Source organism: Ceratotherium simum, chromosome 25 (assembly GCF_057802395.1).
Source record: "Ceratotherium simum simum isolate JZ-2026a chromosome 25, ASM5780239v1, whole genome shotgun sequence".
Lineage (NCBI taxonomy): Eukaryota > Metazoa > Chordata > Mammalia > Perissodactyla > Rhinocerotidae > Ceratotherium > Ceratotherium simum.
The window spans coordinates 46,040,766-46,060,071 of NC_141924.1; positions in this window are offsets into that span (position 1 = coordinate 46,040,766).

The following is a 19,306-nucleotide window of genomic DNA, read 5'->3' on the forward strand; positions in this document are numbered from 1 at the left end:
AAATGACACAAATCATTAATGGCAAAATCAGTTTGAAAGACACTGTATATAAAAAGATGTTTTTAAATATAAAAATCTTAGGAGAGCAGATATCTTGTCAGAGCAGCCACTTAACAAACATTTGTCAAACATCTACATTTTTACAGAAAAGTATTGGACATCTATTATTGTTCAGAAGCAAGGGTAATCTGATTGAAAAATCTTGTATACTAAGGGTCATCAGAGTTAATTAAGCACTATTGTGTTAAGTCCCATGAAGTATTCTGAATTAAGGAACCAAATAGAATGGTCATCATAATCCACCACAATCTTTGAAATTAAAATCTCTTTTGCCAAGAACTATATGTATTTGGTCATTGTTATGCAATCCTGTTGTGATTCTAATGTTCTTTCTGTTTTTAATAAAATTTGAACAATTTCCTAAAAATTTATTGATTGAATTGTCACTACTCTCTTGAGTTATTTACTACCGTGCCAATAGTTTCCTTGATTGACTTAAGTTGGGCGTACAGGGCCATAGTAAATAAGCAACACACAGTAAATTCTGAGTGGACACAAGGTCGAATATTGCAGTCAAACAAAACTTACAGCCAATTTAACCTGACATTTACTGATTTGCATAATCATTATTACACTGTCAGGTAATTAGGCATAAATGATAGGGAGTTTCCCAAAAGGATTGCAATTAGTATTACCTTTACAAAATAAAGTATTTCTATAGTCAGCTCTGGGTCAGGAGGTTTTATGGAATATAAGAAGCCTCCCTTTGGGGCCAGTCCGGTGGCACAAGTGGTTAAGTTTGCGCGATCTGCTGTGGTGGCCCAGGGTTCCCAGGTCCCAGGCGTGCATTGACGCACTGCTTGGCAAGCCAGGCTGTGGTGGCGTCCCATATAAAGTGGAGGAAGATGGGCATGGATGTTAGCCCAGGGCCAGTCTTCCTCAGCAAAAGGAGAAGGATTTGCAGATGTTAGCTCAGAGCCAATCTTCCTCACAAAAATAAATAAATTAAATAAATAAATAAAAATAAAAAAATAATTAAAAAATAAAAGAAGTATTTTTAAGTATTTAAGTATTGAATCCTTACTATTGTATCTAGATTTCTAAAGTCAGCTTGGTTGGGTGTGAATTGGGAGAAGAGCAGGTTGAAGATGGACACGTAAGGAATGATAAGAAATGAAAGACCCCAGTGGGGTCTTTGGGGACCCCATTGGATACATGCTGCTGGATCCAGAGGGCAAATATACTCCAGTAGCAGGTGCTCTGTTCTCCAGAAGTTTATGGACATGACGTTAGCTTCTCTGCTTGTTTTGTCTGACAGACGTAACCACACAGTGACACTGGGAGACACACAGAGCAGACACTGGGATCCTACAAAAACCCAATTTGCTGGATTTGATCCACCACCAAGTGACGTGAGGTGAGCAATTACAAGCCAACTCCCTTCAACAAGAACTTGGCTTCAGAGCCAGAGAGATGGGATACAATTTCCACAGCCAAAAGATTGCAGCAGGATAACAAAGAAGAGTCTGAAAATAGATTAGGGCATGCATGGCCAATGAGTCAAAGCCAGAGCAACGAGCAAGGCAGTGGATGATTTCCCATCATTGTCAAAAACCTTGCAGACATGTAGTGTGTATGTGCTCGCATGGTTAAAGGTATACAATCAAAAGCCACATGATTGTAGAAATACAGAAAATGGAGTGAGATAACAGTGTGTGATAATAATAACAAACACTAGGCCTTGGAAAATATTAAATGTGAAAGGAAAGAGTGAAAAACTCTGCCAGGGTTCCAAGATGACAAACATGTGACAAAAACATTAGTAGTTTATAAATAAAAATAGGGAACACAAGAAGAAGGAAAAGATTGTGAGGAAAGATGATAAGGAAATTCAGTTTGTCCATGTTGTATTGGAGGTGACATCAGAGCGTGCAGGACAAATTTCAATAAATGCATGTGAGCAAATATGGTTGGAGTAACAGAACAGGCCCACAAATGGAGACACAGATTCGAGGTGCTTTTGCAGAGAAGTGATAGTTGGAAGTGGATGAAAAGAGAAGAGAGCTAAGGGCAAGAACTGAAAATCATCTACGTGAAAGGGAAAAAATAAAGCAATAGTAAGGATGTGGTTGGAGAATCAGAACTATGAAAACACACTGTCACAGACTCCAAGGGGTAAGAGTATGCAAGTGTTAATCGCTAACAACCCAACTTCAGGATCTAAACCTGAGACTTTTCTTGCTAACTACCAGAATCTCAATCACTGTTGCTCTTAATTGGTTAATACAATTTCTTATGCAGATCAAGTGGCTTATTTGTTTTCTCTGCAATCATTGTGTTAAGTAAGAGTTGGAAGCATCTCTGCATTTGACAAGCAAATTGCTGACTTGCTTTTCCTTCAGTTAATATTAAAATTCTTGTTTCTCTTTGTATTTTCTCTCACCCAATTACATCTGTAGTAATCTGTAAAATATGACTCTATAGGGAACATTAATTGTACTGTTATTTGATTCCCCTTCCTTTGTGATTCTCCGGTGAGTCTTGGAAAGAACTAGCAACACTGTGCATATTACTAATATATTGCTTGTCTTGTGTCTCCCCTTGGTGTCTCTGAAATCATAGCTAAAATGTTAATAGAAATCTCTATTTTAATAGGATGCTCTTGTCTACAAACTCAATATAAACTCAATTATATATTCTAAAAAACTATTTACAGTTTTAAACCTAATGCAAATCAGAAAATTTAATTTAAAACCTATGAGTTACTCAACAGTAATAAGAATTTTGTAAATAGAAGATGACTTTTTTGTCTAATAGATATGAATTACCCATCATTTTAAATTTATGCTAATTCTAATAACAGTATTATACCATGAAAATGAACTTGGAACTGATGAACATTGTCATTGGAGGCATCAAGAAAATTGGTTGTTAACTTCTTACACAGTTGGAATGCCTTTTATTATTCCCATATTCTGTTTCAACCAAAAAAAAAATCACCCATCTTCCAGTAATGAACCATTTTAATGATTTTATATAAAAATTGAACCAATGACCAAGAAAAATTATTCCTAAATTTAGTTAATCAGTCTCCATTCTAGAAATATTCAGTAGAAATAGAAACTGAAGATAGCATAGAGGTGCTTTCATTTTCATTATAAGAATCTCTTCTCTAATTGGCAAAGAAATATACATATTATAGAGAGGCTGAGAAAAAGAGAACATTTCTAATGTTGAGATTTTCTAGTAAATGTGAGAGAAAGTAATGCTTTATTTTGTTATTTTATTGAAAGCCCTGTATATGTTTACGGTGATTAATTTCTCTTCCAGTTCTGCTCTTTTCTCTGCCTGACCCTTTCCTTTTTGTGTCTCACTCGGGCACAAATGTGACCTATTTGCTCACTGACCTCAAGTCGGACAGGACAGTGAGAGAGATGCGTGGGAAGGTCACTCCCCCTCCTTTTAAATGGATCAAGATCTTTATGTCTCAGGAAGCTTTGGTTTGATTTGAAGTTGAGTATGTTCAGGTTTCTATTACTCTGATAATATTTGCTATACTGAACTATTTGGTAAGAATGAGAGGAGAAAAAAATAAAATATGTAAGCACAACTCCTGAGAATTAGAAAAAAGAAAAACAACTGTTAAAAACACACAGCTATTTATAGCAAGAGATTGGAGTGAGATTTCTACTTCTGAAACATATCCCGAGAGCATGTTTCCCCTCTTGGTATCTCTCTCTTTCTCTCACTTTCAATACTCACTAGGGCTGGAAGAAAGGAAAATGTGCCTTCTTCCATCCTAATAAGATATAACAAGAAAAATGATCATTTAAATTAAAGATTTTTAGAATGATTTTTTTCTTAGCCAAATTTTGATGTATTAGGTAGCAGAGAGATTTCTTCGCCTAATTATCAACCCATTATAGAATAAAACTCAAAAAAAAAATGTTACTGAAAACATGGAGTTGGTGAGATACAGAATCAAAAATCCTTTTTACTAAATATGTTGTAGAAAATAAATACATTTATACAATTATTAAGGAGAACTTCTGTTTTGACAACAAAGTTAGAGACAATAAGTGAACAGGAAAAAATGACCTGTAATTTTGCAAAAAGATACTTAAATGAAAGAATATGCAGACAGAATTTTCTTATGTAGTGAGCTTCCAAGGGGAGCATAATTTGCTTACTCCTATGACATTCCAACGTAATAAAGCAGGAGACAGTGATGCTAGCTACAAGAGAGGGCCAAGGAGCACTGGGATGGAGGCCTCAGTCAGGTCTCCCTTGACAGGAAACTGCACACACAACTGTTCCTAAGAGGATGCCATGGGACAACAGAGAGTGCATGTGATGCCAGAGGGTTTCTCCTGCAACACCAGGAGATACTAAACTGGTAGGTTTTCTGTTCAGACCCTGATCATTGGCAGAAAAAGCTCTAAACCACAGAGATCAAGACTGCCTATTCAGTTCTCTGATCTGCACGGACACAAACTTTAGAGATAATCTATACCATGTGATTGGACATTGAGTGTATATTTACAAACTGTTTATCAAATTCTCAATGATATTTTTTGTAAGTCACCATTTATAAGTTATTCCTAAAGAAATTTCTAAAATGAAGAACAGTATAGAGTGCTAAAATGGCTTCAAAGGAACTCTATACACCACATCTTTTCCATAATACTCTGGATAGTTAATAGAATCATAAACCTTAGATTCATAAAAGATCTTAGAGATGAACTCTTTCATTGTACAGAAAAGCAAATTAAAGCCAAATGAAAGAAAAGCATTCTCTCACTATCATATACCTGAGGGCTTTAGAATAAGCCAAGGTTTCATTCTCCTGTTATACTTTTAATTTAGGTTTAAAATAAACCTAATGATGAAAGTCTAATATGTTAATGAAGCACACATATCTTAATGCATAGGCCACTCAAGGCAGCCAATGCCATTTCAAATAAATAGTTTACCAATATCAGCTCTTCAACAAATATCTAGGGGCAGATGGGGCTTTACTTTTGTTCATAACATACGCCTTTTTTTAGGTTAGAGTCATAATAGTTTTGCTCTCCACCACGGAATTCCGTATAAATGCCTGAAAATAACAGATGGTCTTTTAAACAAACATATTTCACACTGTATCATCAGCATAAAGTTAGGCACAGATGCTTGTTTTCGCTCTGACGCGGTTTCAGCAAGCTCATCATTAGCACGTCTTTGTTAAACTCAGTTTTAATAATAACTCAACTGTATCTTCAGAGTGTAATGTCAGAGGTAAAAATGTAGTGGCTAAAAAAGAAGCATTAATAAGCCAATTATTTTTCTTCACTTTGTCAAATTTGAAATATAAATTCTGTTTTGACTAATGCAGCAATTAAATTCATTCAAATTGTAAGCCAGATACAAAGGTGTATTAGCATAAATGTGCTTATCTTTGCTTACCTGACAAAGAAGAGTACTAACTAGATGATAGAAAGAGTGACCTGGGACTCAGATGTCCCTGGAGACTGCCGTTGCGTTCTGCTGACCGGGATGGATGTCTCCAGCTCTTGCGTCCTTTGGGAATTCAACAGTGTACCCGCAAGCCTAACCCACAGCACTTACAAACTGTACATTCCAGTTTTTTGTATCATGTTTTCCCTATGATGTGTCACTAAACTGCAGTTCATTCTTACTAAAAAATCATGGTTAAATTAAAATTAAACAAAAGACTCAGCATTTCTCATTCATGGAGGCAATATTAGGAAATGAGACACAGACCTTGACTCCTGAGGGTAACTCAGCAGTAAGTGTTTCTAGGGGATTCATTTTAAACACAAAACTATGAAATGGATAGAGTAAATGAAAACACAATAAACTGCCACCTCACTTGCCTTGTAAGTATGTAGGGAATTAACGTTCTGGTGGGAGGGTATCCGTGTGAAAAAGTAGTGCTTAAACTTACTAAATAGTGATATAAATAATTTAACGTTGCATGGTACAAAATATAAGCACACAAAATGTTAACATATTTGTATACATGGACATAAACACACAATAATGTACTTATAGATTTTTTAATTCCCAAACAATGTTTAATGAATGTATAAATTATAACAGCTATTCATAATTTCATTCAATTACTTAAATATATCTTTTTGAAAACTTATATTTCAAGTACTGTACTTTGGCAAGGTATATAGTGATGAACAGAAGAGACAGGAGCCGTGATTTTGGAATACCACTCAGCCATAAGAAACGATGAAATCCAGCCATTTGTGACAACATAGATAGACATTGAGGGTATAATGCAAAGTGAAATAAGTCAGAGGGAGAAGGTCAAATACCGTATGATTTCCTTCATTAAGTAGTAGATAATAACAACAATAAACAAACACATGGAGACAGAGATTGGATTGGTGGTTACCAGAGGGGAAGGGGGGACGGGGGAGGGCGAAAGGGATAATTCGGCACATGTGTGTGGTGATGGGTTGTGATTAGTATTTCGGTAATGAACATGATGTAATCTATGCAGAAATAGAAGTATAATGATGTACACCTGAAATTTATACAGTATTATAAACCAATGTTACTGCAATAAACAAAAAATTAAAAAAAAAAGATTTTAGAGTTGACATTTAGCTGTTGCAATAAATTTATTTCCTAAAATAATGAAAAAATTAACATAATGTAATTTAAATTATTTTGATACCCTGCGTTTGTTATCTAGGAGAACAATGTATTCATTCCTTTAGAAAGAAACAAGTATTTTTTCTTTCAATTTTTTTTAACTTATGTTAAAATACACATTACATAAAATTTAGCGTCTTAACCATTTTTAAGAGTACAATTCAGTGGTATTAAGTTTACTCACATTGATGTGCATCTATCACGATGTCCAACTCGAGAACTCTTTTCATTTTCAGAACTAAAACTCTATACTCCTTTCTTGCTACCCCAGCCTCTGACAGCCACAACTCTATTTTCTATGATTTTGACTGTATGTCAAATATATCAAATAAGTGGAATATAACAAATAAGTGGAATTACGCATTATTTTCTTTTTGTGACTGACATTTCACTTAGCATAATGTCCTCAAGTTTCATTCATGTTGCAGTATATGTGAAAGCTTTCTTCCTTTTTGAGGCGGAATAATATTCCATTGTGTGTATGCACTACATTTTGCTTATCCCTTTATCTATCGATAGATACTTGGGTTGCTTCCACATTTTAGCTACTGAGAATAATGTCGCTATGAACATGGGTGTACAAATCTCTCTTTGAAACCCTACTTGTAATTCTTTTGGGTATATACCCGGAAGTGGAATTGCTGGATTGTATGATGATTCTGTTTTTAAGTTTGGAGAATTGCTATTCTGCTTTCCACAGCAGCTGCAACATTTTATATTCCCATCAACAGCGCACAAGAATTTCAATTTTTCCACATCCTCGCCACAACTTATTTTCATTCTTTTTTTGATAGTAGTCATCCTAATGGGTGTGAGGTGATATCTCATTGTGGTTTTGATTTGCATTTTGCTAATGATTAGTGATGTTGAGCATCTTTTCATGTGCTTATTGGATATTCATATACCTTCTTTGAAGACATGTCTACTTAATTCCTTTGCCCATTTTTGAATCAGGTTGTTTGATTTTTATTGTTGAGTTTTTTGAATTCGTTATATATTCTGGGTACTAGTCTCTTTTCAGACACATGAATTTTAAATAATTGCTTCTATTCTGTAGGTTGCCTATTCACTCAGTTGATAGTGTCCTTTGATGCACAAGTTTCTAACTTTTATTAAATCTAATTTGTCTATTTTTGTTTTTATTGCCCGTGCTTTTGGTGTCACATCCAAGAAATCATTGCCAAATCCAATGTTGTATAGCTTTTGCCCTTTGTTTTATTCTAAGAGTTTTACGGTTTTAGCTCTTTTATTTTAAAGAAAAAAATTAACTACTTTCATTTATTTTTTGTTGTTTTTTGAAGATTTTTTTTCTATTTTTTTAATTGAGGTAACATTGGTTTATAACATTGTATAGATTTCAGGTGTACATCATTATGCTGTGTAGATTACATCATGTTCACCACCCAAAGACTAATTACCATCCATCACCATACACATGGTACCCAGTCACCTCTTTTGCCCTCCTCCTTTCCCCCTTCTCCTCTGGTAACCACCAATCTAATCTCTGTATCTAGGTGTTTCTTTGTTGTTATTCTTGTTGTTTTTGTCTTCTATTTATAAGTCAGATCATAGGGTATTTGACTTTCTCCCTCTGACTTATTTCACTTACCCTCAAGGTCCATCCAGGTTGTCCCAAATGTCAAGGTTTCATCTTTTTTACGGCTGAGTAGTATTCCATTGTGCGTATATATACCACATCTTCTTTACCCGTTTGTCCCTTGATGGGCACTTGTTTCCAAGGCTTGGCTGTTGTGAATAATGCAAGCAGTCAACACAGGGGTGCATGTATCTTTATGCATTCATGTTTTCATGATCTTTGGATAAATACCCCAGCTGTGGAATAGCTGGATCATATGGTAGTTTTATTCTTAATTTTTTGTGGAATCTCCATACTGTTTTCCATAGTGGCTGCACCAGTTGGCACTCCCACCAGCAGTGTATGAGAGTTCCCTTCTCTCCACATCCTCTCCAACACTTGTTGTTTCTTGTCTTGTTAATTATAGCCATTCTGATGGGTATGAGATATTTCCCTTATAATTAGTGATATTGAATATCTCTTCATGTGCCTGTTGGCCATCTGTATATCTTCTTTGGAAAAATGTCTGTTCAGATCTTTTGCTCATTTTTTAATTGGGTTGTTTGTTTTTTAGTTGTTGAGATGCATGAGTTCTTTATATATTTTGGATATTAACCCCTTATCAGATATATGGTTTGCAAATATCTTCTCCAAATTGTTAGTTTTTTTTTTTTCATTTTGTTGATGGTTTCCTTTGCTGTGCAGAAGATTTTTAGTTTAATGTAGTCCCACTTGTTTATTTTTTCCTTTGTTTCCCTTGCCTGGTCAGACATGGTATTTGAAAATATACTGCTAAGACCGATGTCGAGGAGTGTACTGCCTATGTTTTCTTCTAAAAGTTTCATGGTTTCAGGACTTACATTCAAAGCCTTAACCCATTTTGAGTTGATTTTTGTGTCTGGTGTAAGATAATGCTCTACTTTTACTCTTTTGCCTGCGGCTGTCCAGATTTCTCAACACCATTTATTGAAGAGCCTTTCCTTTCTCAATTGTATCTTCTTGGCTCCTCTGTCAAAAATTAGATATCCACAGATGTGTCGGTTTATTTCTGGGCTCTCGATTCTGTTCCATTGATCTGTGTGTCTGTTTTTGTGCCAATACCATGCTGTTTTGGTTACTATAGCTTTGTAGAATATTTTGAAATCAGGGAGTGTGATACCTCCTTTGTTCTTTTTTCTCAGGATACCTAAGGCTATTCAGGGTCTTTTGCTGTTCCATATAAAATTTAGAATTCTTTGTTGTATTTATGTGAAAAATATCATTGACGTTTTGATAGGGATTGCATTAAATCTGTAGATTGCTTTAGGAAGTGTAAACATTTTAACTATGTAATTCTTCCAATCGAAGAGCATGAAATATCTTTCCATTTCTTTGTGTCTTCTATTTCTTTCAACAATGTTTTATAGTTTTCAGAGATCTTTCACCTTTTTGGTTTAATTTATTCCTAGATATTTTAATTCTTTTTGTTGCAATTACAAATGGGATTGTATTCTTAATTTCTCTTTCTGCTACTTTGCTGTTAGTGAATGGAAATGCAACTGGTTTCTGTGTATTGATTTTGTATCCTGCAACTTTACCATATTCATTTATTATTTCTAAAAGTTTTTTGGTGAATTCTTTAGGGTTTTCTGTATATAAAATCATGTCATCTGCAAATGTGAGTTTCACTTCTTCCTTTCCAATTTGGATCCCTTTTATTTCTTTCTTTTTTTTTTCTGTCTCTATGTGTTTGTTTGTTGTTGTTGTTATCTACTACTTAATGAGGGAAATCATACAGTATTTGACCTTCTCCCTCTGACTTATTTCACTTTGCATAATACCCTCAATGTCCATCCATGTTGTCACAAATGGCTGGATTTCATCGTTTCTTATGGCGGAGTAGTATTCCATCGTGTATATATACCACATCTTCTTTATGCATTTGTTGCTTGATGGGCACTTAGGTTGCTTCCAAGTCTTGGCTATTGTGAATATCGCTGCAAGGAACACAGGGGTGCATGTATCTTTACGCATTGGTGTTTTCAAATTCTTTCGATAAATACCCAGCAGTGGAAAAGCTGGATCGTATGGTAGTTCTATCCTTGATTTTTTGAGGAATCTCCATACTGTTTTCCATAGTGGCTGCACCAGTTTGCACTCCCACCAGCAGTGTATGAGAGTTCCCTTCTCTCCACACCCTCTCCAACACATGTTGTTTCCTGTCTTCTTAATTATAGCCATTCTGACGGGCGTGAGGTGATATCTCATTGTAGTTTTGATTTGCATTCCCTGATAGTTAATGATTTTGAACATCTTTTCATGTGCCTGTTGGCCATCTGTATATCTTCTTTGGAGAAATGTCTGTTCAGGTCATTTGCCCATTTTTTAATTAGGTTGTTAGTTTTTGTTTTCTTGTTGAGATGCATGAGTTCTTTATATATTTTGGAGATTAAGCCCTTATTTAGATATATGGTTTGCAAATATCTTCTCCCAATTGTTAGGTTGTCTTTTCGTTTTGTTGATGGTTTCCTTTGCTGTGCAGAAGCTTTTTAGTTTGATGTAGTCCCATTTGTTTATTTTTTCTATTGTTTCTCTAGCCCGGTCAGACATGGTGCTTGAAAATATGTTGCTAAGACCCATGTCGAAGAGCGTACTGCCTATGTTTTCTTCTAAAAGTTTCATAGTTTCAAGTCTTACATTCAAGTCTTTAATCCATTTGGAGTTAATTTTTGTGTATGGTGTAAGGTAAGGGTCTACTTTCATTTTTTTGCATGTGGCTATCCAGTTTTCCCAGCACTATTTGTTGAAGAGACTTTCTTTTCTCCATTGTATGTTCTTGGCTCCTTTGTCAAAGATTAGCTGTCCATAGATGTGTGGGTTTATTTCTGGGCTTTTGATTCTATTCCATTGATCTGTGTGTCTGTTTTTGTGCCAGTACCATGCTGTTTTGGTTACTATAGCTTTGAAGTATATTTTGGAATCAGGGAGTGTGATACCTTCAGCTTTGTTCTTTTTTCTCAGGATTCCTTTAGCTATTCGGGGTCTTTTGTTGTTCCATATAAATTTTGAGATTCTTTGTTCTATTTCTGTGAAAAATGTTGTTGGAACTTTGATAGGGATTGCATTGAGTCTATAGATTGATTTAGGAAGTATGGACATCTTCAATATGTTAATTCTTCCAATCCAAGAGCACGGAATATCTTTCCATTTCTTTGTGTCTTCTTCAATTTCTTTCAGAAATGTTTTATAGTTTTCGTTGTACAGATCTTTCACCTCTTTGGTTATGTTTATTCCTAGGTATTTTATTCTTTTTGTTGCAATTGTAAACGGGATGGTATTCTTAATTTCTCTTTCTGCTACTTCGTTGTTAATGTATAGAAACGCAACTGATTTTTGTATGTTGATTTTGTATCCTGCAACTTTACCGTATTCGTTTATTACTTCTAAAAGTTTTCTGGTGGATTCTGTAGGGTTTTCTATATATAAAATCATGTCATCTGCAACTAGTGAGAGTTTCACTTCTTCCTTTCCAATTTGGATCCCTTTTATTTCCTTTTCTTGCCTGGTTGCTCTGGCTAGGACTTCCATTACTATGTTAAATAGGAGTGGTGACAGTGGGCATCCTTGTCTGGTTGCTGTTCTTAGAGGGATAGCTTTCAGTTTTTCTCCATTGAGTATGATATTAGTTGTGGGTTTGTCATATATGCCCTTTATTATGTTGAGGTACTTTCCTTCTATCCCCATTTTATTCAGAGTTTTTATCATAAATGGATGCTGTATCTTGTCAAATGCTTTCTCTGAATCTATTGAGATAATCATGTGATTTTTATTCTTCATTTTATTAATGTGGTGTATTACGTTGATTGATTTGCGAATGTTGAACCATGCCTGCATACCTGGAATAAATCCCGCTTGATCATGGTCTATAATCTTTTTCACGTAGTGTATTCATTTTGCTAGTATTTTGTTGAGGATTTTTGCATCAATGTTCATCAGTGATATTGGCCTGTAATTTTCTTTTTCTGTGTTGTCCTTGTCTGGTTTTGGTATCAGGGTAATTTTGGCCTTATTTAATGAGTTAGGAAGCTTCCCCTCCTCTTCAATTTTTTGGAAAACTTTGAGAAGGATAGGTATTAAGTCTTCTTGAATGTTTGGTAGAATTCACCAGGGAAGCCATCTGGTCCTGTGCTTTTATTTTTTGGCAAGTTTTCTTTTACTGTTTTAATCTCCTTACTGGTGATTGATCTGTTCAAATTATCTATTTCTTCTTGATTCAGTTTTGAAATGTTGTATGATTCTAAGAATTTATCCATTTCTTCTTGATTATCCAATTATTTGGCATAGGGTTTTCATAGTATTCTCTAATAATCTTTTCTATTTCTGAGGTGTCCATTCTAATTTATCCTCTTTCATTTCTGATTTTATTTATTTGAGCCTTCTCTCTTTTTTTCTTGGTGAGTCTAGCTAAAGGCTTGTCAATTCTGTTTGTATTTTCAAAGAACCGCCTCTGAGTTTCATTGTTTTTTCCTATTTTTTTTCAGTCTCTATTTCATTTATTTCTGCTGTTATTTTTATTATTTCCTTCCTTCTACTGATTTGGGGCTTTGTTTGTTCTTCTTTTTCCAATTCCCTTAGGCATACTGTTGGATTGTTTACTTGAGATTTTTCTTGTTTGTTGAGGTTGGCCTAGATTGCTATAAACTTCCCTCTTGGAACTGCTTTTGCTGTATCCGTTAAATTCTGGCATGTCGTATTTTCATTTTCATTTGTCTCCAGGTATTTTTTGATTTCTCCTTTGATTTCTTCATTGACCCAGGCATTGTTCAGTAGTATTTTCTTTAATCTCCACATATTTGTGGCTTTTCTAATTTTCTTCCTGTAGTTGATTTCTTGTTTCATATCACTGTGGTCAGAAAAGATGCTTGGTATTATTTCAATCTTAAATTTATTGAGACTTGTTTTGTGGCCTAATATGTGATCTATCATGGAGAATGTTCCATGTGAATTGAAAAGAATGTGTATTCTGCAGTTTTTGAATGGAATGTTCTGTGTGTATCTACTGAGTCCATCTGGTCTAATGTGTCATTTAAAGCCAGTGTTTCATTATTGATCTTCTGTTTGGATGATCTGTCCATTGGCCTAAGTGGAATGTTAAAGTCCCCTACTATTACTGTGTTACTGTCTATTTCTCTTTTTATGTCTGTTAATAATTGCTTTATATGTTTAGGTGCTCCTTTGTTGGTACATAGATATTTACGAGTGTTATATCCTCTTGTTGGATTGTTCTCTTTATCATTATGTAGTGCCCTTCTTTGTGTCTTGTTACAGTTTTTGTTTTAAAGTCTATTGTGTCTGATATAAATATTGCTACCCCAGCTGTCTTTTCATTGCCATTTGCATGGAGTATCATTTTCCTTCCCTTCACTTTGTGAATATCTTTAGATCTGAAGTGTGTCTATGGTTTTAGCTCTTACATTTAGGTCTTTGATCTATTTTGAATTAAATTTTCAATATCGTATTAGACAAGAATCTAACTTCATTCTTTTGCATGTGAAAATCCAGTTTTACAAGCACCATTTATTGAAAAAACTGCCTTTTCCCTATTGAATGGTTTTGGAAGCTTTGCCAAAAATCATTGAACATATATGCTAGGGTTTCTTTCTGGGCTCTCTATTCTATTGCATTGGTCTATATGTCTGTCTATATGCCAGTACCACACTGTTTTTATTTCTGTAGCTTTGTAATAAGTTTTAAAATCAGGAAGTGTGAGTTGTCCAACTTTATTCCTCTTTTATCAAGATTGTTATGGCTAATTGGTGTCCTGTTTAATTCCATATAAATTTTAGGATGAAATTTTTATTTCTTCAAAAAATGTCATTGGGATAATGGTAGGGTTTACAATGAATTTCTAGGTTGCTTTGGGTAGTTTTGAAATCTTAAGTCTTTTAATCCATGCACATGGGATATCTTTCCATTAATTTATGTCTTTAATTCTTTAAGCAATGTTTTATAGTTTTCATTGTACAAGAATTTCACCTACTTGATTAAGTTAATTCCTAAGTATTTTATTACTTATTTATTTATTTGTTGGTTTGTTTGTTTATTTATTTTTTGTGAGAAAGATCAGCCTGAGCTAACATCCGTTGCCAATCCTCCTCTTTTTGCTGAGGAAGATTGGACCTGGGCTAACATCCATGCCCATCTTCCTTTACTTTATATGGGAAGCTGCCACAGCATGGCTTGACAAGCAGTGCGTCAGTCCACACCCCAGATCCAAACCTATGAACCCCAGGCTGCCAAAGCAAAGCACGCAAACTTAACTGCTACACCACTGTGCTGGCCCCAGTATTTTATCATTTTTGATACTACTGTAAATGAAATTACTTTCTTATTTCCTTTTCAGATTGTTCTTTGTTAGTGTATAGAAATGCAACTGATTTTTATGTATTGATTTTGTGTTGCTATTTTGTTGTTTATTTGTTTATTGTTTCTAATAGTTTTTTTGTGTGTGGAATCTTTAGGGTTTTCTACATATACGATAATATCATCTGCAAACAGAGATAATTTTATATCTTTCTTTCCAATTTGGGTACCTTTTATTTCTTTTTCTTGCCTAATTTCTCTGGCTAGGACTTCTAGTATTACATTGAATAGAGTAGTGAAAGGGGGTATCCTTGCCTTCTTCTTTGTTCCTTTTTCCTTCGAGGAAAATCTTTCAGTCTTTCACCATTGAGTATGATGTTTGCTGTGGATTTCACATGTGGCTTTATTATGTTAAGGTAGTTTTCTTCTATTCCTAGTTTATCATAAAAGGGTATTGAATTTTGTCAGATGGTTCTCTGCATCAGTTGAGGTGTGTTTCCCCTTCATTTCGTAAATGTGGTGTATTACATTGATTTTCATATGACAGGCCATCTTTGCATTCCAGGAATAAATCCCATTTGATCATGGTGCATAATCCTTTAAATATGTTTAACTCGGTTTGCTAGTATTTTGGGGAGATTTTTGTATCAAAGCTCATAAGGGATATTGGTCTGTAGTTTCCTTTTCATTTTTCTTGTAGTGTCTTTGACTAGCTTTGGTATCAGGGAAAAGATAGGAAGTATTCTTGATTTTTCGTTTTTTTGGAAAAGTTGGTGAAAGATTGGTGTTAATTCTTTAAATGTTTGATAGGTTTCACTGCTAAAGCCATCAGACTTTTCTTTGTTGGGAGATTTTTGGTTACCAATTCAACCTCCTTACTAGGTATGTCTATTCAGATTTTCAATTTCTCTGTGATGCAGTCTTGATAGGTTTAGTGTTTCTAGGAATGTGTCCATTTCAACTAGGTTATTCAATTTGCTAGTGTATAATTGTTCAGATAGTCTCAGAATCCTTTTAATTTGTGTAGAATCAGTACTAATGTCCCCACTTTCATTTCTTATTTTAGCAATTTCAGTCTTCTCTATTTTTCTTAGTCAATCTAGCTAAAATTTTCTCAATTTTGTTGCTCTGTTTGAAGAACTAACTTCTGATTTCATTGATTTTATCTATTATTTTTCCATTCTCTGTTTCATTTACTCCTGCTGTAAGCATTTTATTTTCTTCTTTATTCTGGCTTTGGATTTAGTTTGTTCCTCTCTTTCTAGATCTTTAATTTCTAAAGATAGGTTGTAGGTTTGAAATATTTCTTGTTTTTTAGTGTGTGTATATAGCTATAAATCTCCTCCTTAGCATTGCTTGCACTTTGTCTCATAAATTTTTGTATTTGTTCTTTTGTTTTCATTTGTCTCTATTTTCTAATTTTCATTGTGATATCTTTTTTGATTCATTGATTGTTTAAGTGTATGTTGTTTAATTTCCACAAATTTGTAGATTTTCCAGTTTTCCTTCTGTTATTTATTTCTAACTTCATTTAATTATGGTTGGAGAAGATGCTTTATATGATATCTATCTTTTAAAATCTATTCAGATTTAATTTGTGACGTAACGTATGGTCTATCCTGGAAAATATCCCATGTGCATTTAAGAAGAATGTGTATTCTATTGTTATTGGGTAGAATATTCTGTATATATTTATTAGGACTAGTTGATTTACTGTGTTGCTCAAGTCCTCCATTTTCTTACTTATCTTCTTTCTGGTTGTCCTATCCATTATGGATAATACGGTACTGAAGTCTCCAATTATTTTTGTAGTAATGTCTATTTTTCTCTTCAAGTCTGTCAATTTTTGCTTTATCTATTTTGATGGTCTGTTATTAGGTTCCTTAATGTTTATAATGTACAGAATACAGCATATTCTATATCTATAAGTGATCTATTATATCTATTCTATAATATCTGTATTGAATCCTTTATTAATATATAATGTCTCTCTTTGTCACTTGTAACGTTTTTTGATTTAGAGTCTATTTTGTCTGCCATCAGTGTAGCCAGTTCTTCTCTCTTTTGGTTATTTATTTGCATGGACTATCTTTTTCCATCCTTTCACTTTCAACCTATTTATGTGTTTGAACCTAAAGTGAGTCTCTTGTAATCAGCATATAGTTGCATCATGCTTTTTAAATCCATTCTGCCAATCTCTGTTTTTTTTATTGGAGAGTTCTTCCATGCTGGAACTGGAAAAATCTTTAAATTCCATTATCATAGCATGCTCCTCTTTTGTTCTACATGACTTTGTTCATGCAGCACATCATCAAATTCATACTTATGCTTCAAGACCAAACATCATCACCTCTACTGTCAAATCTTCCACAGTATTTCATGATGCTTCTTACACACATCTCTGTTAATGTTTACCGTGTCATATTGAATTTGTTTGCATCTTTTACTCCTCACATTGTTAAGAAAAAAAAAGCAGCAAGTATTCCTTACTTATTGAGTTTCTGTTGCTCAACACATCCCTGAGTCATGACAAGTTCTCAATAAAAGGTGAGGAGGAAAGGATGGCAGTTAGAGCTGGGATGGGGTACACTTGCTCAGTAGTGAAGTAGGCTACAAAGCTTGAAATGACAAATAAGAGTACAATGTTTAAGGACAGTGATGCCAGTCTGGTTGGAATAAACAATTTAGGAAAACAACATATGGTCTCATGTAATATTATTAATTCAACTATCAGAACTGAGTAATATAGAGAGCTCTAGTGAATGTCAGAAAAATTGTAATTTATGATTTCAATCAGTTCAAATCACTATATTTAAAGTACTGCCAGAAGGAATAACAGTATGTATCCTGTGAAATGCAGACATTAGTCTGTATGGATAAAATTATGAGTAGACTGATTTCAACAAATTCTAGGTCAGTACATTCTAACAATTACCACAAAATGGACACTTAGCTCCTTACCCATCTTTGGAAGTACTCAAATAAAGTCCAGGCAACTCCTCGTCTGAGCAGTCCTATGAAAAACTAGAGACTGAACCAGATATGCTTAATCTCTAAGGGCTCATCAGGAATTTCAATTTTCTCTAAAATAAAATACCCATAGATTAGGAAGTCAGGATTCCAGGCCACAGGATTGCTGATTCTCTAGTCACTGACATATCTTCTATGGACAATAGATAGCAAAAACTCTTCAGTATAGATTTGAGGTATTTACATAAACATATTTGATGTAGTTAATCAATAAAGCTGGCTTTACAGATAAAGGAAGACTCACAACAACTCAGATCCTGGAGGTGTTAGGTGTCTCATTTTCTAAGTGTCTATGAAATGTATTGAAGTTCTGCTCTTTACAATTCCAAGTGACTTTAAAGTACAGTAATTTGACTCTATATCTTATCTTAATGGGATATATCCTAAGGACTAACAGACTAGAAATATCTTAAACTATTTTCAGTAAACATATTATGAGTTAGTGTCTCTATTTTTTATGCTGAGTTAAAAAGAAAGTGAGTAACTGTGTTGGTGTTGTTGAGAACCAAGATATTTAATGATATTTAGCATGAGAGAAAGGAAATAAATATCTAAGATTGATGAGGTTAAGAAAAAACTCTAAAGTCCTAAATTATGATTAAAACTGTCCTTATGAACTCAGGAACTATTATATCTTGAAAAAAAAAACAATTTTGTCCACTGAAAAGTCCTAAGAACAATGAGTGTGTTCCTAATTTTTGGAAGTACTATTTCCCTTAAAACAAAACAGGACTTGAAGAAATGGTTGATTTGAAATCTGGAGCAGGAAATGTACAAGATGAGCCTTTTCACACTAACAAAGAAGTCATCAAAGACTATCAAAGTATTCAGGAGTCAATTGAGTAGGTTCTACTGATCAAACTGGGAAAATTTGAACATCATTCAGGATGATAACTGCAATGGATTCAAACACATCAAATATCTACTGATTCTAATGATACTCAAAAGACAAACAGTAAAACTTAATTGGTCATCTTATAAAGAATGGTAGAGAACTAATTCACTATTTTTAAAAAACGTAAATAAAGAAAAATATTCTAGGATTTATTCTTCCTTTTCTCTCAAACTGTATATCTGTATAGCCAAGTAGGTGAGAGGATGTTTGCATTATAGAACTATTCCAGAGAATAAATAGATGTATATATTGGAGCATCCCAATTTTTTAACCCATACTGAATTAACACATGTAGGCATTAATGAGAATCGGTGGCAGCTAACATCACAAAAAGAGAGACAAATAGATCCTTCATGACGGAAGTATAGAACTACTCTTAAAAGTCTTTGAAAAAAAAACCCAAAAGACATAATAAAAAATTTTAAACAGTGACCTAGATTCTGATTAAGCCTCTAGATCACATCCAATAGAGAGATAATGCAGGAGAGTGGGGCACATTTTCTGACACCATGTACATGCAGTGAGTAAAATCCACATGGTGTGAAACTCTGCAGAGCAAATAACTGTTTCCTGAGCAAATAGCTTACAAGGAAAAATAATAATAATAAAAAATAAAAGAGGTTGAAAGGACTTAAAAATATTTCAACCAATTGCAAATCCTGCTCCCTATTCAGATCCTGATTCAAACAATAAGCTGAGAAAGAGAGAGAGAAATTAGAAAAGAGAAGATAAAGAGAGAAAGACCCAAAAGGAAAGCCAAAAGAAAATCAAGTAAGTTGAACATCCATCAG